We start from the raw sequence: 23,139 nt of genomic DNA on the forward strand, positions 1-23,139 counted from the left end.
CTTTCTAGGGAAATATTTCCTTGCTAACTTTATAATTGTATAACTTTTTTTCCTCCTAGAATCCTATGCCTCCTCTATACCACCTTCTGCCACCATCCAAGTTTTCTCTGTGAAGAAGATTTGTTCAGCCTGCTTGGTTAATGTCCACAGTTTGCCATCTTCAAGTTGCTCAAATATCATACCTTTTCATACTTGTAAACCTAAGCTTTTTGATTGTTTTTTCTTGGTAGAGACATAAGTCTTACTGTTCTCACTCATTTTCTTTTCATATTTGCATAAAGAATTTTGGAGTCACTGTTACTTCTTTTCAGTACATTCTATAGTACCCATATAGTATTCTTAGCTAGAATTTTGTTCCTTCAGTACCTTACTACCATCTTTTCCTCAAAAATGTATTTCTTGATTTGTGGGCCTTTCTTGATAGTACAGTGGTCAGTAGCAGCAAATGTCACATACGTAGACAAGAATAAGATTGAGATTCAGTTCCACAGGTCTCATTACTGAACTTGATGGTTGAAATCCCCAAACTAGGTTCTTTCTTCTTATTAGGAAATGAGGGGATAAGATAAGTAGTTATAGAGGAATATACTGAGTTGATAGGGGAAGTAAGTCACACCCCTGTGCCCAGTCTCTGCCCACAGGAGAATAAGATGACAGCTCTGTAGAAGCATAGTAGACTTCAACTTTAAAAGAGGTATTCTGTCTGTTTTGAGAACTGGCAACGGTATAATTTAGGTAAGTTCTAGCATCATCTTTCTAAATGAAGCTATGCCTAAGGAAGGGTAAAATAATATTTAACTAAAGATTACTATGAATGAAGGCTTAACTCCTTGAAGGGGTCTGTATCCCAATGGGACAGGGAAAGCTAATGAAGAACTGAAAGGGTAAGATGTGGGAAGAAGGGTGGATTTGAGGTTCAAGACATGTTTCTGTAAAAGTCAAGGTCCTGAACAGTAACATCCAAGAAGGTCTTGGATGTGCAGAGAAGGCACTTTATTTCAGGAAAGTTGAATAACATGAAACAATGAACAAGGAATAAAATGGTGAGACAAATTGATCCAAAGTGCTAGTCCACAGAACATTATAGGGGCAATGATCAGTCATTCACTTACTTCTTCCTTCATTTATTATTTATTCATCAATATTTTTAAGCATCTTTCATGTCCTAAGATAAAATCAGAGTCAAGAAAGAACACAAAGTTGCCACAAAGAAATCAGACTTTGCCTTAAATAGCTCACAATATAATGACATTGCTAAAAGAGACTAGAGTTTGAAATATGGACATTTCAGAAATGTCAGAGAACCAAGCAAATACCAAGGGGCTAGGGAATTGAACACTCTGTTCTTCCATACAGGTGCTGGAAAAGAGGAAGGTGGGGGCATCAATGAGGGTGTTGCCTCATGGAAACTACTTATTGGCCTGATGCAATGAAATCCAACCACCCAGCTTGGTGGAAGTAATCCAACTCTGCTTAAGGTCTTAGTTGAGCAAGAACAAAAGGGACAATGCTTTCTTTAACTATCACTTGTTATAATAGAACCCCTGTTAAGGTAGGAGGGGGAAGCAGTTTGCAAAGACAAAAACAGAATCAAGTTATGCTAATATTGATTTCAGTTTTATTGCACTGTAATGAGAGACTGTAGTGACTGTGTGATGGTCTGCCCAGGGAATTTTTCCTACTCAGAACATATACTTGAATTTCCTGCAAGACCCATTCAACTAATTGTAGGGGACTGGTGAAAAATGTCTTAGTTTCTTGGTACTTTTGTTGGAATAATGCTGGGGGGTGTACTACATTGTCTACCAGCTTTTTAGAGGACCTGATTGCCCCATGTGGTCAAGTTAAGTAACTGATTTGGTACCTCACATTGGCTGGCTGGCCTCCTTTCCTTCCCATACTCACTTCTTTATTTCTCTAGTCTTCTGGGGCCACCTTTTATTTTATTTTTTTTAAAGATTTATTTATTTATACAAGAACCGGAGTACAGGCCAGATGTGCAGGAGGGTGAGAGGATTCACCAGAGACAGAGCGGGGAACAGAACAGGCAGACTGACCAAATACACTGCTGAGGGGAGCAGATGGCCAGACAGGAGAGGTCTGCTGCGCCATGTGGGATTCTCGCTGGCCGGCCAGGATCAAACCTGCACTGCAGAGGCTGCGGATATCTTCACAGTGTGGGCCGTCAACCGCCTGTGCCACCAGGGAGGCCCTTGGGACCACCTTTTAAAGAACTCATCAATATCTACATACTTCTTCTCAGTGTCTGCTTCTAGGGGAACCCAAACAACATAGACCATTTATTGACTTTTACATCCTTATTTGCCAATAATGTTTTAAAAAGACCAGCCTACATATAACTTCTTTGGATCTTTTCTCAACTTGCCCACATTTAAACAATTACCCAACCCTTTTGTTCCTACAGTATTGTACTCTGTTATGGCAATTATTGTTACTCTAATTAACTGAGTAACCAGTTGTAGTATCCCTCTGTTCCTCAACCTCTTGAGAAAATGGATTTAAACCCTTATTCTTTATGTAAAACTATAAGTCCAGTGGCCTCCCCAAGAAATCTTTACTACCAGGGAACTTAGAATTTCACAGTTTCTGATTCAAAGTTCAGTAAATGCTGAACTCTTGTCTCCTATACTGCAGCTGTGGTTGTTCCTTTATTTACCTTTTGGCCATAACCTATATCTTGAACCCAGTCCTTTTTCATAATTTCCACCAAAAAAATTGGGGTAAGGTGGGATAAGAATACTACTGATACTCATTCCATTCCAACATAATCTTCTAAGCATAAATGCTATTCCAGATATTCTAGGATGTGGAGAACATGGATAAGACTGACAGTGCCCCTGTTTATTATGGTCAGACTTATTTTAAATGCCATGTCCTGTTCTAGAGTAGTGCCATAACTGAGCTAAAATATCATTTTTCCCATTTATTTACTGATTAATTTGCCAAGCATTCATAAATATGTACTATGTGTCAGGCTTGTATCTTGGACCACAGAATGATTAGTTCCTGCCCTTAAACAACCATAGTTGTCCAACAAATACAAAACACTCAGTTATCATCAGAAAAGCCTAGAGTGGGAGGATTCCCTCCCCCCCTTTTCCACCTCTATAATTTAGGGATTAAAGACCTACCCAATTTGGTGACAAAGAGGAGGTCTAAGACTCCAGGCTACCAAGATAGAGCTCAAGAAGGCCAATTAATAATTAAGGACCAGTTAAAGGGTTTTAAGAGTCACCTAGGTAACACCACCACATTTTGAAGAGAAACTGGGAGTTGAGAAATGGGAGCACAGCCTGTGGACAGGTGGGTGGGTGGTGATACACAAGCAAACCAAATAAAACTCACATAGTCTTCCAAGAGCAGTTGACAGAACAGAAAGTTTAGTGACCCAACAGCAGTGACCTGGTGGCCCTAATTCCCCAGTCCTTGTTAGGAGTATATTCAGCCCATCATTTTTGTTGTCAAAGGCTTGATTAAGACAACTGATTATGGTATCATCAGTGCCAATATAACTGCTACAAGGAACTTATTGGCAATCCTGCTAATTGGGTAATTTGAAATATACTTGAATAGGTCAAACCTGAGATACTCTGATTAGTGGTTTGTGGCTTTCCTATTCAAGTTGCAATCATTCTCCTCACTCAGAAGAATGAATGTCCTTGTGTATAATAATGAGCCAGTTGATTTTCTCTTAATTGAGCTCATAGTGTAACTGGACCCCCTCATTCAGCTGGGAGTTGGCTCTCAGCTCCCCTTTCCTTTGGTTAGAAGACACCAATACTTTAGCAGGCATTGTAGTATTCTTTTATGCTTCATGAATCTTGCTGTCTCCATGATACAGTATACATTCTCTGAAGAAACTTGAGACTGCTACATAAGTATTAATCTTAAACTATTCTGAAGTCATACCTTACCAAGCTCATTGCATTTTTCTTTTTGACCTGCTCTTCTGTTTCTCTCTGTCTGTGCTCTACTTTGGGAGAATATACACTCCCCCAATGATTAAGTTCTTTCCTCTCTTAAAAATACATTCCTACCTTTCCCTTCCTTTCTCCCCCATTAGTAACTTAACCTCAACATGAAAGTAAATATTTAACTTATACACTTCTTGCCAATCTTTAGTAACATCTGCTGTTCAGTTACTGTCTATAATTCTTTAAATGTTTGGTTTTCCTTATTCAATAAATCCATAGGAACTACAGAGAATGACACTATGAAAAAAAATAAACAAGTGTGATTACTACCCATTTATAGTTGTTTAAAAATTCATTTTCTATAACTTATCAAACTAATAAATTATATTTATGTGAGAATATTTGAAAATAGAAGGAAAAATAATACATTAGTTCAGCCCAACTTAAAATGCAATTAACTTTTGAGCTCGGTATAATAGAAGAAAAAAATTGCTCTTTAGTATCAAGCACTTTAATTAAATCTAGTATTCTCTTAGTAAATGAAAGGTGGGTAGGCTTTTGATCTTCTCAAAGTTTCACTTACTTCTTCTGAAAAAGGAGAATAATACTAAATAATGCCTACTCCATAGAGTTCTCTAAAAATCAATGAAGTGCTGTACACAAAATTTTATAAACCAGAAACACTGCAATACTCAAAGTGCATGTACTATGTATACTTAACATGGCTGTTTCTCACCCCTCAAAAAAATTATTTGGAAATCAATGAGTTTCATGGTATTTATGTGACTTGACTTCTCTTTGTTTATCCATCCTCAAACTGCTACTAGAACTACTTTCCATAAAAACCAAAATTGTCATATCATCAAACACTTCAGCAAACTTAGGCAGCTCTCCATTTGCCTACACCATCTGAGCAGAAGAGGCATGTGAAGATATCCAGATCTGGACCCATATCGCTCCCTACCCAACCTACTTTATTGCGCTGAATTTTGCACCACTCTGTACATCAGACCTTCATGACTTCTATATAGTTTCCTCAAACTAGAATGGTCCCTTACCCAGTATCTTCAGATTGGCAAACTTCTACCCAGATCAAATATTTCTTCCTCATTTCACATTTAGTGAACCAGGAAGATTCCAATGATAATTGTTCCACTTCCTTATACAAACAATTATGTTAATATCACTAGCACTTACCAAAGTACTACAATTTCTGTGAGTATATTATCTATCTCCCCAAATAGACCATGAGTTACTCCAGGACCAAAAGCAGGCATGTTCTCAGTATACAGTTTCAAGTAAATGAATGAATATTTAACTCTTATTCTTTTTTCTGGTTGGTCAGTATGCTCTGATACATAGTGATCATACGCAACATCCTGGATTTCCCTTTGCCTATCCTGACAATAGACAGAACTATCTATATTCTTATTAGTGGTACATTCTGACATCTGGAAGCCACCTTGACTCTGGAAACCAGTAACTTATGTCTTCACCCTTAAGTTACCTACCAAAATGTTGACCCACTGCCTTTCCTGATCTTTTACTACTTATTACCTATTTCAGAAAGTTAACGGCATCTTTTCTGCTACCCTTGAAGTTGCAGTGATACTATCCAAATGTAATGATGATGCAGGGAATGGGGGGAGATGATTTTTTATGAGTGTGTCTACCATGAACCTTATGAAAGAGATTTTTTTTTTCAAATACAGCTGGAAACTGTGATTCATATAGATCAAATAATTTAGACAGGGTCACATAGTTAAATATGGGGCATATGGGATTTTTAACCCAGTTTTATCTGACCAAAAAAGTGTTCTGCTTTTTTAACTCTACCACATTGTTTGACAATATACAGGCTCATGCTTCATTTCCAAAGGCTCATATTCAGGAAAGCTAACGCTAGAGCTATGATTTGGGGACTAGTAAAGGTTTACACTTACCTTGTTTGACTATGAATCTATGACCTTAATACGAAAAAAAGATGTTAAGAAATTGTAAATCAATTTAAAAATAAAGAATCTAGGCACAAAATTATGTGTTGGTAGTATTACGTTAATAATTATTTTGCCTCCCAGGCTTCTAGTTTATCCAGTGTTTTAGAGTAAATATGATATAAAAATATAAAGGTCACTTCAAACAAAATACCATAAAACTTCAGTCCCTCTGCTTGAACTTCTAAGTTCAAGATTTTATCTCCCTTCTGGGCAAGAAGGAAACTTTTGTTTTCATTTTTATTAAAATAATAATTATGGATAAAATGATATCATTTAAAAGAATTGACTCTTATTTCATCTTTGGAATTTCCCACCCCAGACAATTCTTTCTCTTGGCAAAATATGACATAATGATATGAAAGAAAGAAAAAAAAAAAACACTTAAGTATTTGAGGCCAGAAGTTAATTGAATAAGACCTTGGATTCTGATGAGTTTGTGTTTTATGGTTGATTAATTTGTTTTAATACCAAAAAATGCTTAGGAAACCCAATTATCATGCCACTTAATCTGAGTTATTGGCTGATTTCTGCTGGTTTCTCGAAGTCTTATTGACTAAATTGTATTTCCTACTATGACTTACAAGAGAAACTGAGGTTTAGTTTCAAAGAAAAATTTAGGTTCAATATATGAACAATTGTCTAAAATCAGAAAGATTATATCTTTATAAAGTCTTAGCTCCTAAGACCTAATTACAAACCTAAGTCTGTAATTTTCAGTTACTAATTTCCTTCTGGCCCTAAGAATAGGATAAATTGTGTGAGAAAATTAAGGTCCTAATATTTTTCTATAATTGACCTGCTTTCTACTAGTATGGCTAGCATCACCTCATTTTTGTCTTATTACTGCAATCAAAATAAAGACATTGAAATCAACTGCTTGGTAATGATAAAGATATCTCATTAATCATAATGATATTTCATTCTTGAATCACACTGTAAAAAAGCAATTCACCATTGGCACATAAGTAATACTGGTTCTGTCTCAGCCCAAGAAATACCTTCTCGTATATAACATGGCCATTTTTCTTCAATTGCTGAGGAGAAGCAAGAGGGATGGCTAGAAATAGACCCCCCCAATATCAATTGGAATGTTTTAGATGATAATTTCAAATAAGGATTTTTAACTTAATCTGAGCTTCATACCTCTCATTCCATAGTTGCTAGTAAAATTATGATGCAGGGCCAACCCTTGTGGCACAGCGGTTGAGCGCTGGGCTGCGAAGCTGCCCACAGCCTCTGTAACGTCGTTCCTTCCCCGGCCGCCGGGGAGGGTCCCACATGGCGTGTAGACCTCTCCTGGCCTGCCCGCTGCTCCGCTCAGCAGTGTATGTCGGTCCTTCTGCCTGCTCTGCTCTCCCCTCTGGCTCTGGTGAATTCTCTCACCCTCCAGCGTTTCTGACTGTACCCAGTGCTTGTATAAATAAATAAATCTTAAAATAAAATTATGATGCACATTTTTCTGGGGAGATATTTCATAAAATATATGAGATTCTCATAAACAAAAATGAATATTTCTAAATTCTTTAAGCTTCTAGCACAGATATTTTTCTGAGACACTGGGGAGTTCTCTGGAGTAACAGGTGAAGCAGAGGAAGAATGAACCATGACTTCTTGCCCACATTAGAGGAGGCAACATAGGACCATACCTTTCAAGCACAAAATTGTAGGAGGGCCTCCCCTGGTGGCGCAGCGGTTGAGCGCTGGGCTGCGAGGCTGCCTGCAGCCTCTGCAGTACCGGTTCGTTCCCCGGCCGCGCGAGGATCCCACAAAAAAAAAAAAAAAAAAAAAAAAAAAAAGTAGGAAAGTGAATTGGCAACTTGACTGGAGTAATCCTTAGATTTCTGGTGAATCCTTAGATTTACCATTGACCAGGTGAGTAATGTAGAATCCTATGCAGTGTAGTTCTTCTGTTTGTACTACCACATTGTTAGGAACAGATCACTAAAACCATTGAAGTTATTAAAAATAACTCTTCAACCTAAAGGAAAAAATAAAATGTTGCCATTTATAGCAAAATGGAAGAAGTTTGAGGGGATTATGTGTAGTAAAGAAAGTCAGTATGACAAAGAGAAATACTGGACATTTAGATAGTGAGTGATTCAAAAATGCAAATGCATATAAAATTAATAACAAAAAGATATTTCTGAAGGTAAGGCAGAGGGAGTAAGGATCAAAAGGATATAAGGGATGATGGTGGGGAAAAATATAAGAGAGGTGTGGGAAAATAAAATAAAACCATTGGGTTACTAAGATTTGTAGATTTAAGCTGATTCATGTATTCTACAGATATTTAGCTGAACACCTGCAGCATGCCAGATAAAATGCCAACTACTAAAGATACGGTGGTTAAAGAAACACACATTAAAAGGGGAAAATAAGCAAGACTTGATTCAGCCAAACTTGTAGGGCATTATAATAAACTAAAATTTTTTAGCTATTTCATTAATCATAAATTTTCCCAAAGTCATATAATTTTAGAGTTAAGTGAAAACTTAATGTTACCTAGTCCAAACCTCTTATTTTCCAGTAAAGACACTAAGGACCTTTCTCAGGTTCATTCAGTTGATGTGGCTGTGCTAGAACCGAATCTGAAGCTTTTCTTCATCTGGTGTATTTTATCAGTACACTGTTTTAAATTGTGTTTCTACCACCTGTCAATATTCCTTTTTATTTGCTAGACCAACCAATGTAGAAATCCCTGCACACACCCACCCCAATTCCTAGATAACAATCTACAATCCCTGGATCCTTCCTCTGAACATTAAGACTCCCAACCCACACACCAAGATGGAAGATAATTCAAAATTAATTGTTGAGCACAGAGGATGACACAAAACGGGATCCACCAGTTGAAAAGTGAGAATAATTTCAATGTTTAAATTCAGCCTTTGGTCAAAAAAAAAAAAAAAAAAAGGAGTTTCCTTGGCTCTTTAAAATCACGGTCTCAACTGGTCCACTCTTTCATGATGTCATGGATAGGTTGACGTTGTCCAGGCAACTTGGTAAACATACTGCTTCCTCCATTGTTTAATTCCCTTCCCTGAGTAAGAACCTTAGGCAACCAGGCTTCATTAGTTCAGGTGCTAGCCTCAGGGAACTACTTGTTTTAATTAGAGGGATGAAATGGCATTTTAATTGTGCACAATGATTAATAAACATGCTGAGCTCCTGCATAATGATCTGCTGCTTGAAGTACTTTCCCCCCTATTCTTGATATCTACATCCATTTAACTGATTGTTATCCAGGATGAGAACTATCAAACTTTTCCTCCAACCAAATTGTACATTACCTGTCCTTCAACTTTTCCGCTAATCATAATTATTAGGAACAAGCTCCATTTTTTTTTTTTTTTGTAGTAACAGAGACTAGAATAACATGGGGGAAGCTTACAGAGTGGTGCACGGTCAAAGTAATTTGTTTCACTGCACTTTCTTGTAAAAGGGCAATAATGATAAGACTGACTTGACAGGGCTGCAAAGATTAAATGAGACAATGCATGCAAAGCACTTCGTAGAATGCTGGTCCAGAGTAATGTTAGCTGCCGTTATCATTAGTAGTATTTTTGATCACCATCATCATTAACTTTTCATCGTAATCATCAACTTCATCATCACTTTCATCAAGACCATCATCTTGGTCAAGATTAGGCACTTATATGAGATGCAGATTAGACTCTTTGAGGTCATAATGTCCACAGTATCGCATCTAATTCAGGAATAATTTTCTAAAAGGTGGAAGTTGTCTGGAGAATTTCTCAATTTCTTCTTTATGTTGTATGAAAATAGATTGACATGGCTTACAAGAAATGTGAACAAAAAAGTCATGTATCTGAAAGGCATAAAAGCTCCTTGGAAGATGAATAAAATACTAGGTGTATATCTGACCTTCACTGAAAACAATACCAGAAAACTGATGACAAAGTGACTTCTCCTATAAAGCTGCAGGTGCTTGGGATTGTAATAGTCTAATTAGTCACTATTATAATTTGGCAACTGCTTAAAACATTAAAGCTACTTTCCTTAATGCTGGTAACAGCAAATTATTTTCTTTCGTGTCTCTTGGAAATTGTTCCTCAAGGTCATATATCTATCTCCAAGTCTTCTACTTTACTTCATTTTGAAGGAATAATTCTTGATGAAACCCAAGGCAGCTATCACTATTCACTATTTGTATGTGGCTACTGTGATGTTGGATATTCTGTAACTTATCCCATTCCTTAAATTGAATTATCAATGACAATATTAAAAAAAAAAAAACAGATGAGGTGGTCTACTGATCTACTTATCTTTATATTTTGATATACCAGCATAACTATGCACTAATGTAATACATTATATGCCCCCAGAAATGGAGTGGATATGACTGAACATTGTGGAAACTAAGTGCAGAAACTGCCTTCTATCTCCCCAAATGTTAAAAACCTAATGGAAATAAGTCTGCCTCTCTGAAGATGTTTTGCTGTACACAGGGTCATTATAGTTCAGTGAAGCAGATATGATTGATTACATGGGCCAAATTTTACCTTGCCTCCAGGGCATCTTAATTCTTGTTGTTAGTTCCTTTAAGGGCACACAATTGTCTGCAAGAGTCAAAGGGGAGAGGTGAATGAACTCTTTTGACCATGGCAGAGCAAAAAGGAAGGTTTTAGAATCAATGCTCAACCTGAAATATCTAGGACAGGCAGAATGAAAAAGATTAAATTTATTTTCTTGTCTTTTCATTTCCTTAGCAAGGAAATCTTTGAAATCACTATCTAAAGTTCCACTAAAATATAGCTACCCACTGAATGGAAGGGTAACATTAAAAATACTGTTCATACAATGGGTCATTGATGGTGAGAAGGAACACAAACTGTCCTACACTGCTGGTGGTATACACTATATTTTACCAGTGTACAAAGGCATAACCTCTTTGGAAAATAGTTCTATAGGTTCTTAAAAAGTTAAACATGCAACTAACACACTCATCCCACATCCCCCTACTAAGTATTAACCTGAAAATGTGAAAGTATATGTCCATAAACAGACTTCTAAACAGACATTCATAGAAGTTTATTTGAAATAGCCAAACATCGGAAACTAAATTGCACCTCAACAGGGGAATAGGTAAACGCACATTTGCACAATCTACAATATAATAATTCTCAGCAAGAAAAAATAATCAACTATTGATACATGTAATAAAAAAACTCAAAATATTTATGTTCAAGGAAGAAGCCCGACAAAACTATAACCTACTGTGACAGAAAACAGAGTCCTGGTTGCTGCAGAGGAGTTGGGAGGGGGTAGGGACAAATTACAAAGGGGCCTGAGGAAACTTTGGGGGGTGATGTATGCTCATTATCTTAATCATTTTGGTGATGTTTTCAGGGGTTTATACATACACCAGATATTTCAAATAGCAAGCTTTAAATATATACAATTTATTGAATGCCAATTATATCTCAATAAAGCAGTAATCAATCAATCAAATCACTTAATTGAACAATCTTGAGCATAGTATCTGTGCTAATGGGACTACTATCAGGAAGGATTTTACTTTGAAAGAGTCATAACATATTGTATCAATCTGATAAGTTGTAGCTATATATTTCTAATAAAAGCTATCTATTCTTATGTAAGAAGATGGGTTCGAAAAAACATGTCCTTATGCAAATACAGAAATAATCAAATATATTGAGACTTTTCTCTATTAAACAACTATAATATATGCTTGTATTAAACTCTTAACTGTTTAGGGTCTCTTAAATAACTCTCCAATAACACTCTAAATTAAGGACATAGACGGAGATTATTTTTTAAATTTTCTCTCCATTTTAGAAGAGCTTGTAAGGAGAGATTATTCTGATTATACCTATGGCTGCCTGTTTAATGCCTTAGCATAGCAGAGTCAGTCCATCCGGGGTTTATCTCATGAATGAATGCTTTATTACCAATGGATCCTTTCTTTACATGATTTACCTTTGATCTTTTCAACATCATATGATATTTCTTCCAATATTTCTGTAGTTTTTACAATGTTCAGGTATTGGAGACTAGTTCAAAAACATTTAAGACCTGTCTACATTTTCTTTTTCATTTTCTTCAGCATAAGGAAATTTTATTAAGGAAAGGGGAAAAAATGGAAATATACATGCCTGCATAGATACAGCCAGGCAGAGAAATGCCATGTCTACATTTTCAATGCACAGGTTTCTTTCAAAATACCCCGAGTCCTAAAATCATGGTCCATAACAAAATGGTTTTTGAAAAAAAGATGGTTTCTCGGAAGTTTACTAACTGGGGAAAAAAAGGCCGCTTATGTATAACACAGACTGATACTTATTCATATAACTGTCAAATCAGATGCACATCTATTTGTAATATATTACTACTAAATTTGTATTATCCATTAATACCTTTTAATAATCAGAACTAAGTAGATTATAATAATTGAGGTGCATGTCTATACTGATTGATTAGTTTAATGGCATTCTGTCTTCGTCAGAATTTAGCACATGTATTGAGTGCTTACAAAATAAACAGTAAGTTAAAATTATTTCATGAGGCCTCCCTAATGGCATAGGAATTAGGTCTCAGTGCTGTCACTCTATCACCACTCTGGCCTGAGTTCAGTACCAGGCCAGGGAGCTGACCCACATGGCACGGCAGACCTCTTCTGTCTTGCCTGCTGCTCGGCAGATCTGCCTGTTGTGTTTCCCACTCTGATGTAACCTAGATGTCTGTTGTCCTCTCATTCTCTGGCCATTTTGTCTACCATATCCACCATGATTCACCTTTGTCATCACCTTTGTTCTCCTCCCAGCCCATGCCCTACTCTAAATAAATCCAATATGAAAAGAAATCATAGCAAACAATAAAAACTTTGCTGAAGATGGAAGATCTAGCAGAGGACTCAAAACAGGGGTTTTATAATATATAGTCCATAAGCCACTGACCTTTACCTTTCCCCAAAGCCCTGTCTCCCTTATTGCAAGCCAGATTTTTTTTTTTCCTACTGATTTTTCATTCAATGATTGCTCGTGTCTCCTCTGTTCTCTAGAAAAATTCACTTCTAGTGCAACCTGGTTATTTACAGGCAAAAATAAAAAGAGCAGGCAGTAATAAGTTGGTTAATAGATTTCTCTCCATCCTTAGAAAATATCTTCATTACTATGTTGCTATTTGAGCTTGCCTTTGAAAACTCTGCACTCCAAGTGGCTTTATCAGGAGCTTCTCCCAGCCAAGCTTAAGGCTATCCAAAAGAGGAACCTTCCTACCTCTGTTAATAAAATAAAATAGCGCCTCCCTGGTGGCGCAGGGGTTAAAGACAACGCTATCAAGCTATCCCCAGCCATTGCAGCACAAGCTCCATCCTGGCCAGCCAGGGAGCAACCCACAGGGCACAGCAGACCTCTCCTATCACGCCCACTGCTCCCCTCAGCAGTGTATTTCAGTAGATCACCTGTTCTGCTCCCCATTCTCTCTGGTGAATCCTCTCACCTACCCTACAACTCTGGCCTGTACCCCAGTTCTTGTATCCATACATAAATAAATCTTTTTAAAAATGATAATAAAATAGTCTTAGAATCATTTTATTGACATATACTAATCCTGACCAAGGTAAACAAAAAGTACACTGTATTCATATATTAAGGAAAGCAAACTCAGAACTTAATAAAAGGGATATGGAAGAGATTAACAAATAAAATAACTACAGCTGGCCAAAAATGAGGCTAGGGATTCATGATAAGGAAGAATGAGAACAATTGGTGACTATCTTATGGAGTAAGAGCTTTAGTTTTAGAGTTCAAGTGTAGATCTATGTTTCTAAAACTTCAATAAGGTTCAAAAATAACCTGAGGTCATATCCACAGTGACACTTAATAAGTAGATCTGCGATTGGATCAAAATTTGACATTTTTATCAACCCCATTATGATACTAATTGCAGATGATCGACAGACCTGGTTGTGCAATTTCAAACTGTAAAGTGAATAGGAATTATCTGAGGATCCTGTTAAAATGCAGATTGTGATTCAGTGAGGGTAAGTTTCATTTTTCTAACAAACTTTTCTAATAAGCTCCAGAATATTGCCGATAACATGACCTATGTACCATACTTTAGTAGCAAGGTCATAGGACTTTGAAAACTCAGTTTGAAGATAAGGGACACAAATTTGGATGGTTGTCCTTAAAAGGTGATTATATGGGAAAATCACCTAGATTTCTTAATTTACCCTTTGCATCTTCTACTTGTTCTGACCTAGTTTCTCAGACTTGCTTCCCATTATAGAGTCAATGGGAACAACTGTATATTTAAAGTCCTTCTCTTTCTTTGTTTACAATATATTTGGGTCCCATCTAGGATATGGATGGTAACTATGGCAGACAGGTGTCTTTTTTTGTAAAGGAAGTGTTACTGAACACTTCCAATGTCTATTTGTGGATATCTTGCCAGTGACTGCTTCTCTGCTACAACAGTAGAAGTGAACACTTGTCATGGAAACCATTCAACAGGCAAAGTCTAAAATATTTTCTGATCTGGAACTTGAAGAATGAAATTTGATGACCCTTGATCTATGACAATCCACAATCCCCCTAAATATTTTTTCTGCCATTGACCTAGAAGTATTTTCTGCCTAAGATGCAGTAAAAAGAAAGGAGGAAAACATTTTATTAATTCTGAGATTTTCCAGAGTTTAGGGACTACAGATTCTCTTTCTACAATTTAATGTACTTTATACTCTGCTGTTACTTTATTCACTCATATATTTGTTTTCTTCTTCTGCTTAAAGGATAGTTTTTACAAAGCTTTAAACTCCTAAGGAATGATAGAAAGGATAAGAGGGGGGAAATATCACTTTACATTTGATCACTAGAGAGCCTTCATGGAGAAGTGAAGTTTACGTTTGTTATTGAAAACAAAGGTAGATATTTAATTGCAAAGGCACATCAAGGGGCAGAAGGAATGAATAGAAGTAAAAGTCAAAATAGAAAGTCTTGAAAAGAAAAAAAAATAAATAGAAGTCAAAACAATCAAATAGTATTCTATAAGTGAGCAGGTACCCTCTATAACTGGATTGGAATGTTCACACAGGTAAACAGAAGATAGTCCTTGAGCACCAATCCATACTACTCCAACAGTGGTCTCCAAACCAACTGTTCAGAATGTCCTGTAACTGGTTAGATCTGCAGATTTCCTGTCCAACCCAGGCCAATTAAATCAGACTTTTCATTTTAAAGAAATTCCCAGGTCATATATGTATACTAGTTAATTTGAGAATCGCTACTCTAGGAGAGGAGACCCATCTGCATAGGAGAAAAAGGATGGGATTGGGGTTCCTGAGGATCCCAGGCAGGGGTATCATTTCCAAACTGAGTTCTCTGGATAAATCACTTAAAATTCTCGGGCCTCCCCAGTGGCGCAGCGGTTGAGCGCTGGGTTGCGAAGCTGCCCGCGGCCTCTGCGGCGCCGGTTCGATCCCCGGCTGCTCCCTAGCCACCGGAGGAGGGTCCCACATGGCGCGCAGACCTCTCCTGCCGCCCGCTGCTCCCCTCAGCAGTGTACTTCGGTCCTTCTGCCTGCTCTGCTCCCTGCTCTGGCTCTGGTGAATTCTCTCACCCTCCTGCGCTTCTGACTGTACCCAGTGCATGTATAAACAAAAACAAAACAAACAAACAAATAAAAATAAAACATGCCTCTATAAAAAAATAAATAAATAAATAATTAAAAAAAAAAAAAAATTCTTGAGCTTTACTTCCCTTGTATACAAAATCATGTTTTTTGAGAGTTTCAACTCTAAAAATCTATTATTTCATTCAATGGGGATAAAGGATATGTAAAAAGTGAAATAATCAGTATGCTTTAGGAAAACCAACCTAAAGACTAACTAGGGCCTCCCCAATGGCTGAGTGGGTTGAGTGCCACGCTATGAGCGCCGCGCTATGAGCAGCTCGCAGTGAAGCTGTCTGCAGCCTCTGCAGTGGGGGTTCGATCTCAGCCGGCCAGTGAGAATCCCACATGGCCGCAACAGACCTCCCCTGTGGCGCACGCTGCTCCCCTCAGCAGTGTATTTCAGTCATCTTCCTGTTCTGTTCCTGGCTCTGTCTCTGGTGAATCCTCTCATCCTCCCGCGCCTCTGGCCTGTACCCAGCTCCTGTATAAAAATAAATAAATCTTATAAATAAATAAATAAATAAATAAATAAATAGGAAAATGAGGAAGAATAAGAAATCTTCCAACCCAATGGTAGCAAAGAAATTCAAACAATTCCCAGGGAACTGTTAAAGATTTGTAAGCTGATGTGTTTTTATTTACTTATTTATGTATTTAAAGATTTTTACCTATTTATTTTTGCATAAAAGAACTGGAGTGTAGGTCAGAGGTGGGGGTGGGAGAGGATTCATCAGAGACAAAGTGGAGAGCAAATCTATTTAAATACACTGCTGAGAGGAGCAGCAGTCAAAACAGAAGAGGTCTGCTATGCCATGTGGGTTAGCTCCCTCTCTGAGGATTGAACTCAGGCCTTCTTGGTGATAGCATTGAGACTCAACCCCTGGGACACCAGGGAGGCCCAGATGATGTATTTTTAAACTGGGTCTCCTTTAAGATGTCTGTTAGCTATTATCTTTCTGATTAGAATGTTATGTCATAAGATAGGGTCCTAGAAAGAAAAGTCCTCATCCCTCACTGAAAAATACCTACAACATCAGTATTGCTAAAGGCATGAAATTATTTATAAAGGCATGGACAAGTTAACAAAATACTTTTACCTTAATCTGTACTGTTATATAGTGACCCACTTGGGGGAGGGAGCTGACTTGTCTTTCTTTACTTTCAAAACTTTTTGTCATTATAATTTTTTGCCTCCAAGTGTCTTTAACCATCTCTTCCAGACAAATACAGATCATCTCCTTCAATTGACTGAATTTAACAGATCCGCTTCATGATCTTTTATTTATGCCCTGCCACACTGTAAACAAATAGGGTTAATACTGATAGAACAAGGTGGTATGGGTCTTAGGAGGATCTATTTTTTTTCATCACACCTCTTTTGTTCCATCTTGCTTAGCAAATCAGATGCTAGATGTATTTTGATTAGTTTGTACTTTAATGGATCATGTATGGAGGGTCCACCTTTCACATTGGGGCCATTAATTTTTCTTGAGCCTGATGGAAAAAACAGGTAGAGCTTTTTTTGTGTGTGCTGATTGAAAAGTGATGGATTATTTTCATGTGGTAAGAAACACAATGTTTTCTTTAGCACAGCAGGATATAATGTTTGCAAGGCCTAACAGTGAAATATTATGCATATCTGCCACTGGCCAGCTGCCAGAAATGGAACAGCAAAATCAGAGGAGATTTTGAATTTGAATCTTAAAACCAGTGCAGCCTACAAAGAAACTAATGAGCCATTTCAGGCAGAAAAAGCATTTGTACTAATAGATGATTCCTGCCATACATGCTAGCATTTAACAAAATGGTAAATAATTATTCATTTAAATGTTACCTTGAACTTTATTTCAAGGAGAAAAAAGATACTTATTGCTGGTAATTTCCAATAGGCACCACAGCAAGTTTTTTTTTTCTTCTCCCCAATTCAGAGGCTCATGACATTTCCTTCTCTCTGAAAGTAGAGTCATTTTCCCTATAATTTTCTCTTCACATGGCTAAAAAATTGATTCACAGGAAATTTTATTTCACCGTTATTTAGTTTTTAAAACTGGTATTTTCAAATCAGTACACAGCATCATGAAAAAGCTTTGAAGTGTTATAAGAAATAAACACACAAACAGGACTTGAAAAGGTGGGCAAGAGGATGCTGTGAGTTTACTGAATGTCTTGAACTCTTTTGTTCCTGAAGTCAAGGACCAGAAAATGTGGATCATTTATCTACACTTAGCATTCTCTTACGTTTTGGTAAACTATTGGCATATTAGGGGAAACACAAGATGTATATTCATTACATTAACTGATAAATTGTTTGGTATTGTTTCCTAGGAAATATTTGGTATTCTAGGCAGTGGGATCTTTCCTTGCTGGGCTTTTAAATTTTATTTTATTTTATCTTACTTAAGGCCAGCAAATTTCATTTAGTAGATATAAAAAAAAATGGGTCTAGTGGAGTCTTTTTTCAGTTGTAAAGCTGATTGTGGAAAATCTACACAATCTTACGGAAAATAGGCTCAAAACTATGATCCCACTTAAATAGAGAACTCTAATGGGAGGCCACATTTGCTACATCTTGATGCCTTATGTATTTTTATATCGCTGTATTTCAATCTCTTTTTGGAAGGTAGAATCATGACTTTAAATGATGGGCTTTCACTTTTAAGGCCATCCTAATCTCCCAGTGCTGCAGCACTGCAAGGGGTGGGGGCACCAGTGCTCAGTGCCCTACGAGCATGTTGGCAGAGGGGTAGAGAAATGGGGGAAAGTCCCACTGCACTGTTGCATCTTGCTCCTTAAAAATCACAGTTGAGACATGCTTATGACACATTCAATCAGGCAGTCCTCCTACCTGAGTGACTGGTCAGGTGTGCAGTTTCCCTGCAAGCTGTATGAATTCTTCTAAGCCTCAAGGGTTCCACAGAGTAATTACTGCTACAATCACTCCAAATAGTGCTCCTGTGACCCAAGGCCTGGTCTATCTCTAAATTGACACAAATTCTCAACTGCTAGTGGTGGCTTATAAATTAGGGGAATATGGTTTATCTACTAGATGCCATTTTTTCAATGTCATTTATCATATAGCTGCTTTTGATTTGTTTAGTAGATATAAATAATAGGTTATTTTTAAAAGTTTAGAGATCAGATAGTCTATATATTAACTTACCCACAAGTCCTCAAAATCTTAAATAAAAAAAAAAAATGAGGCCCCATAGAGTGTGGACAACAATGTAATGATAAATTTTAATGTTTCTTTTCGGTTTTGCTATGCAATTTTCATATATGATAGCAAATACACTCTTTATATTAACAAAGATCAATACCACAAAACCTACCCATGTATTTTAAGTTATGTGAACTGAACCTGCTTTGCTCAGATGATTAGAAACTCATTAAAACACAGGAATAAAAGAAAATATCATAGAGTCTTAAAGAACTCCAGAATACTGGAGAAGATAAAGTCAATTTCTAAGCCATCTAAACCTGAATGAAATTTGAGTTGTACTACATACTGGAGTAGGTTAAAAAAAAAAGCCTTATAGATGGCTTTTAGGTCACACTGAAACTACAAGATAATATTCAGAATTTAGAAATAATCCCAGCTATGTTTAATTTCATTGGGAAATTTAAAAAGGAAAAGAGAGAGAGGGGGAAAAAGGCACTCAGAAAGAAAAAAACAAGAAAAAGGTAGCTACTCTAACACTGTTGAAAAGTTAAATGATGCTTTCATCATGTCTAAATCAAGATTATAGGGTCTATTTGTTCAAGACAACTAAAAGGAGCATATGATATACAGTATATATTTTGATAATTGTTGTATAAAACTACATATCTATAATTATTGTACAGGCAATATATAACCACTATAAGAACAAAAAACTGTAATTCTTGTTTTTTTTCATAGTTTATGGTTTTCTTTTCCTTGATCTCCATTTTCTCTGAGTTATGCTCCTGATAGCAATCATGTTCCTATATTTTGTATGTGATTATGTTATTTAGTGATTAGGATGTTCTGGTTCATCTCACTTGTGGTGCCATTTCAGTTCTACTATCAGTCATTGTCCCGGGTCTTCACTTTGGCCACTGAAAATGCCTAGAGTTCATTTGTATATTAAAAATATATACAAAACATCTAACTAGAGATGTTACTATTTAAATGTTCAATTGAAATTTAACATGCACTTTAGAGTGACTTTTCCGATCTTTCTGACATTTATGGTATATTTATGCTAAGAAGTTAAAGCCTGAGCATGAAAAAAAATTCACAGCACACTGAAAAGCTCCACTGGACACTGCTCAAGTTTGTGAAGTTACAGCACAGTGGTTGATTAGCCAAATATGTATTTTTAATAATCACACATCAAACATATTTTGTTGGTGCATAATCAGTTGCTTTAGGTATATCAAATACATTTTTCTCCAAGACTAAATGTAAGAATTTGGAAGTAAGAAAAGCAATTGCAGTCCAATTATATATCTGTGATTACAAAACAGTAAAAGACGTCAGATTCCTTTTTCTAATATTGGATTTGAATTTCACCGTATTTTCCGAAGAGCAATTTTCTATTACAAATCACAATTATCCCTCTGCCAGAGAAAGTATTTGAGGATATTCTCAGTAGTGTTAAAGTTTTCCCTAAAATATTCCTGGCATGTTTACTTTTACTGAAATATTTCTCTAATTTGTAGTAGTTTAATCCATCTTTAAGATAATCACTCCCTCATATAGATTTAACAAACTTAAAACAGGTATTCAGAAAAAATACACCATCACTTATGCTTTGACCCCTTAATAGGACTAAGAGTTTTTAATCCATGAAATTGTTAACAAACTTCATCCTAACCTTTGAAAACCTTCAAATAAATGGTTTTCAAAGTTTTAAGCGATGGACTTCTTGAACAAAACCCACAACAAAACAAAACAGTAGAGAAATTTTAGCTGATACATTTTAAAATTCTTTCTTTTATAAGAATTGTAGTGTTTCAAATGTCTGGATACTAAAAACCAAAAGACAGATCTTTTATGAATATTTGGAAAATTATCCTTAGCTTTTTTGTAGCCCAGCAAAAATGCAAAAAGAATCATAATATGCATTTTGGAAAGCTGTGTGGTGATAGAAAAGACTCCCATGCTAAGAGCAGACGGAAAATGGTAGTTATTATTAATTTAGAAAAACAAAAGAGCAGCCCAGCATTTCAGTAATGTGGCAAGTTGTGTGCTCTTGAAGGAGGGGGAGGGGGGTTTATAATTGGATTTTAGAGTAATTTAGAAGACGAGATAAGATGTAATGGTTGTGTATTAGAGGTTAGAACTACAACAGAAACCCATAATGTAAGGGTTCATTGCACTGGGAGAAAACAGAACAAAGAAAAGCAGCATCAACGGAAAATGGCCTGAGTGGAAAGCAACAAGGTGAAGTGCCCGGGAGACCTGGGGCCAAGGTTCTCGGTGGGCGCCACAGTGACGCAGGCTCAGTCTCCTTCTACAGCAGACAGTTAGGAGCACAGGCTTCCTTCAAAATATTTTTTCTTTAGTGACCTTGTCACCCTCCTACCCCCTCCTCCTCCCTATCAGCCAGTTCAGCTAAGCAGTTCTTTCTCCCCAGCAGCCTAGCAGTTCAACACTGAATTCTCCTCCATTCTGACCTCCAGCCAGCCATCCTGGGGGCTCACCTGCTTCATCCCAGATTTTCTCAGGAGTGGTTGTGGGGATTCTGTCCACAGGCTCCCCACATCATATACTTGCACACACACACACACAATTACATACCACACACAATTACATACCACACACACATACTCACACATCCACATACCACAACCAGGGCAATTGGTTTGCCTTCTTCTCTCTCCATCCTTCCCCAGGGGACTCTGGGTTTCTGCCCACTGGGAGAGAAGAGAAAAAAGTCAGAAGGAAAGTAAAACTTGTCTCCCCCCAGCCCACTAATTTTCATTCCAAACCTTTGGCAGTTAAACTATTCTTTTACCACTTTATTGGGACACCTTTCAAGAGTCTGTTGCATAGATCTGAGCTCAGGTGAGTGATTGTGCCTCAGATGGGTGGTTCCCTCAGAGTAAATAATCTAATCACTGACAAGGAGAGCCCAGCTTCTAGAATCTGAGACTAGTTAGCTGGAGCAGGGGAGAATGGAGCCTACAAGGTTGAATTCTTTCCTTGTTACCAGTGCTTGGCTACCCCCTGCTGGGCGGGAAGCTCCCAGGCCTTCAGACTCACACCATTAAGCTCCAGGGTCAAGTCTCCTTCCAAGCCCAGGACAAGATCCACTTATTTCCTGTCAAATCGCTATCACACATACCCCACAGGAAGCTGGGGTGTGAAGTTACCTTACAATCCCCAGGAGGTATTAAAGACTTTTTCCCCCCAAACCCTTTGTATGCCAGTTTAAGCAGAACAAATCTATTTATTTTTTGTGAGGATGTTTATTAAAAGCACACACATAACTCAAATTGCATAGTGAAATGACGTTAGGCTTTGTTGAGCATGAAAAGTGTGCTTGCTCAAGCCCCATTTCCGACCCTTCAGTGCTTCATTTTCTCCTGAAGTGGAACATGGGTTATGTTAAGAGGACATTGGCCCAGAGGCCCAAAATCTAGCATGACTCCAGACCAGCCCTCTCCTCCCCACAACCCCCTTTTCCCACCTTTCAAGAAAACCCTAGCTACATGACGTAGGAAACTTTGGCAAATATAAATGGATGGAAACCAATTTTAACCGGATTAAGTTTTCAAATACAGATTAACACATTTTAATTGTCCTGCAAACTATTCTTAAAATCACTCTTAACAAAATCCAGATTGGAGGAAATTCTCTGCCGTCACTATAATGTGTAAACACCATTAAGACAGTTATGAAACCTTGGACACGTTTGGAAGAGACAGCTTAAAAGCGCCTTTAATACAAAATAAAATAAAGTTCAATACAAATAAAAAGAGATTAGTTGTTATAAGCTATAATACAGCTGCAGTGACAGAAACTGCAGAAACATGTAAACAGAGGGTGCTTTTAGTTACTCAGGGACCCCAATGTCTATTTCAGACTCACACAATTATAATCAGACACACTTTTTCATTTCATTTGTTTTGCAGGCCCAGCAGGAAAGGAACGGACATTCAGATTAAGTAAACAGGGGCTTTATGTACAGTCACTAGACTGCCAAACAGACAACTTCTGCTTACATGGAGCGTGAGGGTAAAGAAACAATGTCAAAACTGCATCCCTTCCCACATTCACTGGTGTGAAGTGAAAACCCAAATATATTTGCTGACCAAATAGGAAGGAACAAATGGACTTTCAACCTTGCATGATGCTTTCAAGTGTCACAACTCTGGAACGCCACATGGTATTGCAGTCACAGAAATAAATATAAACATTTCTCTCTGTCAGATGGGGGTAAACAAATTAGGATTTTGCTAAATCCACTGCTTGTTTTCATCCTATATTGTGGCGTGGAACCAGTTCTATGCTGTTTGGTTTCACTGGATGCCTTAAGCAAATAAGAGATGAAGTGCTGTTGAGTAGGAAGGGACTGACGAGA

At 37.2% G+C, this 23,139-nt stretch overlaps 1 long non-coding RNA gene across 1 annotated transcript; it reads left to right on the forward strand.

Annotated features, from left to right (window-relative positions):
- Positions 1–453: 453 nt before the first annotated feature.
- On the forward strand, positions 454–22,810 carry LOC129146946 (uncharacterized). The gene is made up of 3 exons (XR_008554350.1): positions 454–735; positions 13,865–13,958; positions 22,691–22,810. It is a non-coding gene; the product is annotated as an uncharacterized LOC129146946 (long non-coding RNA).
- The last annotated feature ends 329 nt before the right edge of the window (positions 22,811–23,139 follow it).

This window comes from Talpa occidentalis, unplaced genomic scaffold (genome assembly GCF_014898055.3).
Source record: "Talpa occidentalis isolate TD23 unplaced genomic scaffold, MPIMG_talOcc4v2.1 talOcc4.5, whole genome shotgun sequence".
Taxonomy (NCBI): Eukaryota; Metazoa; Chordata; class Mammalia; order Eulipotyphla; family Talpidae; genus Talpa; species Talpa occidentalis.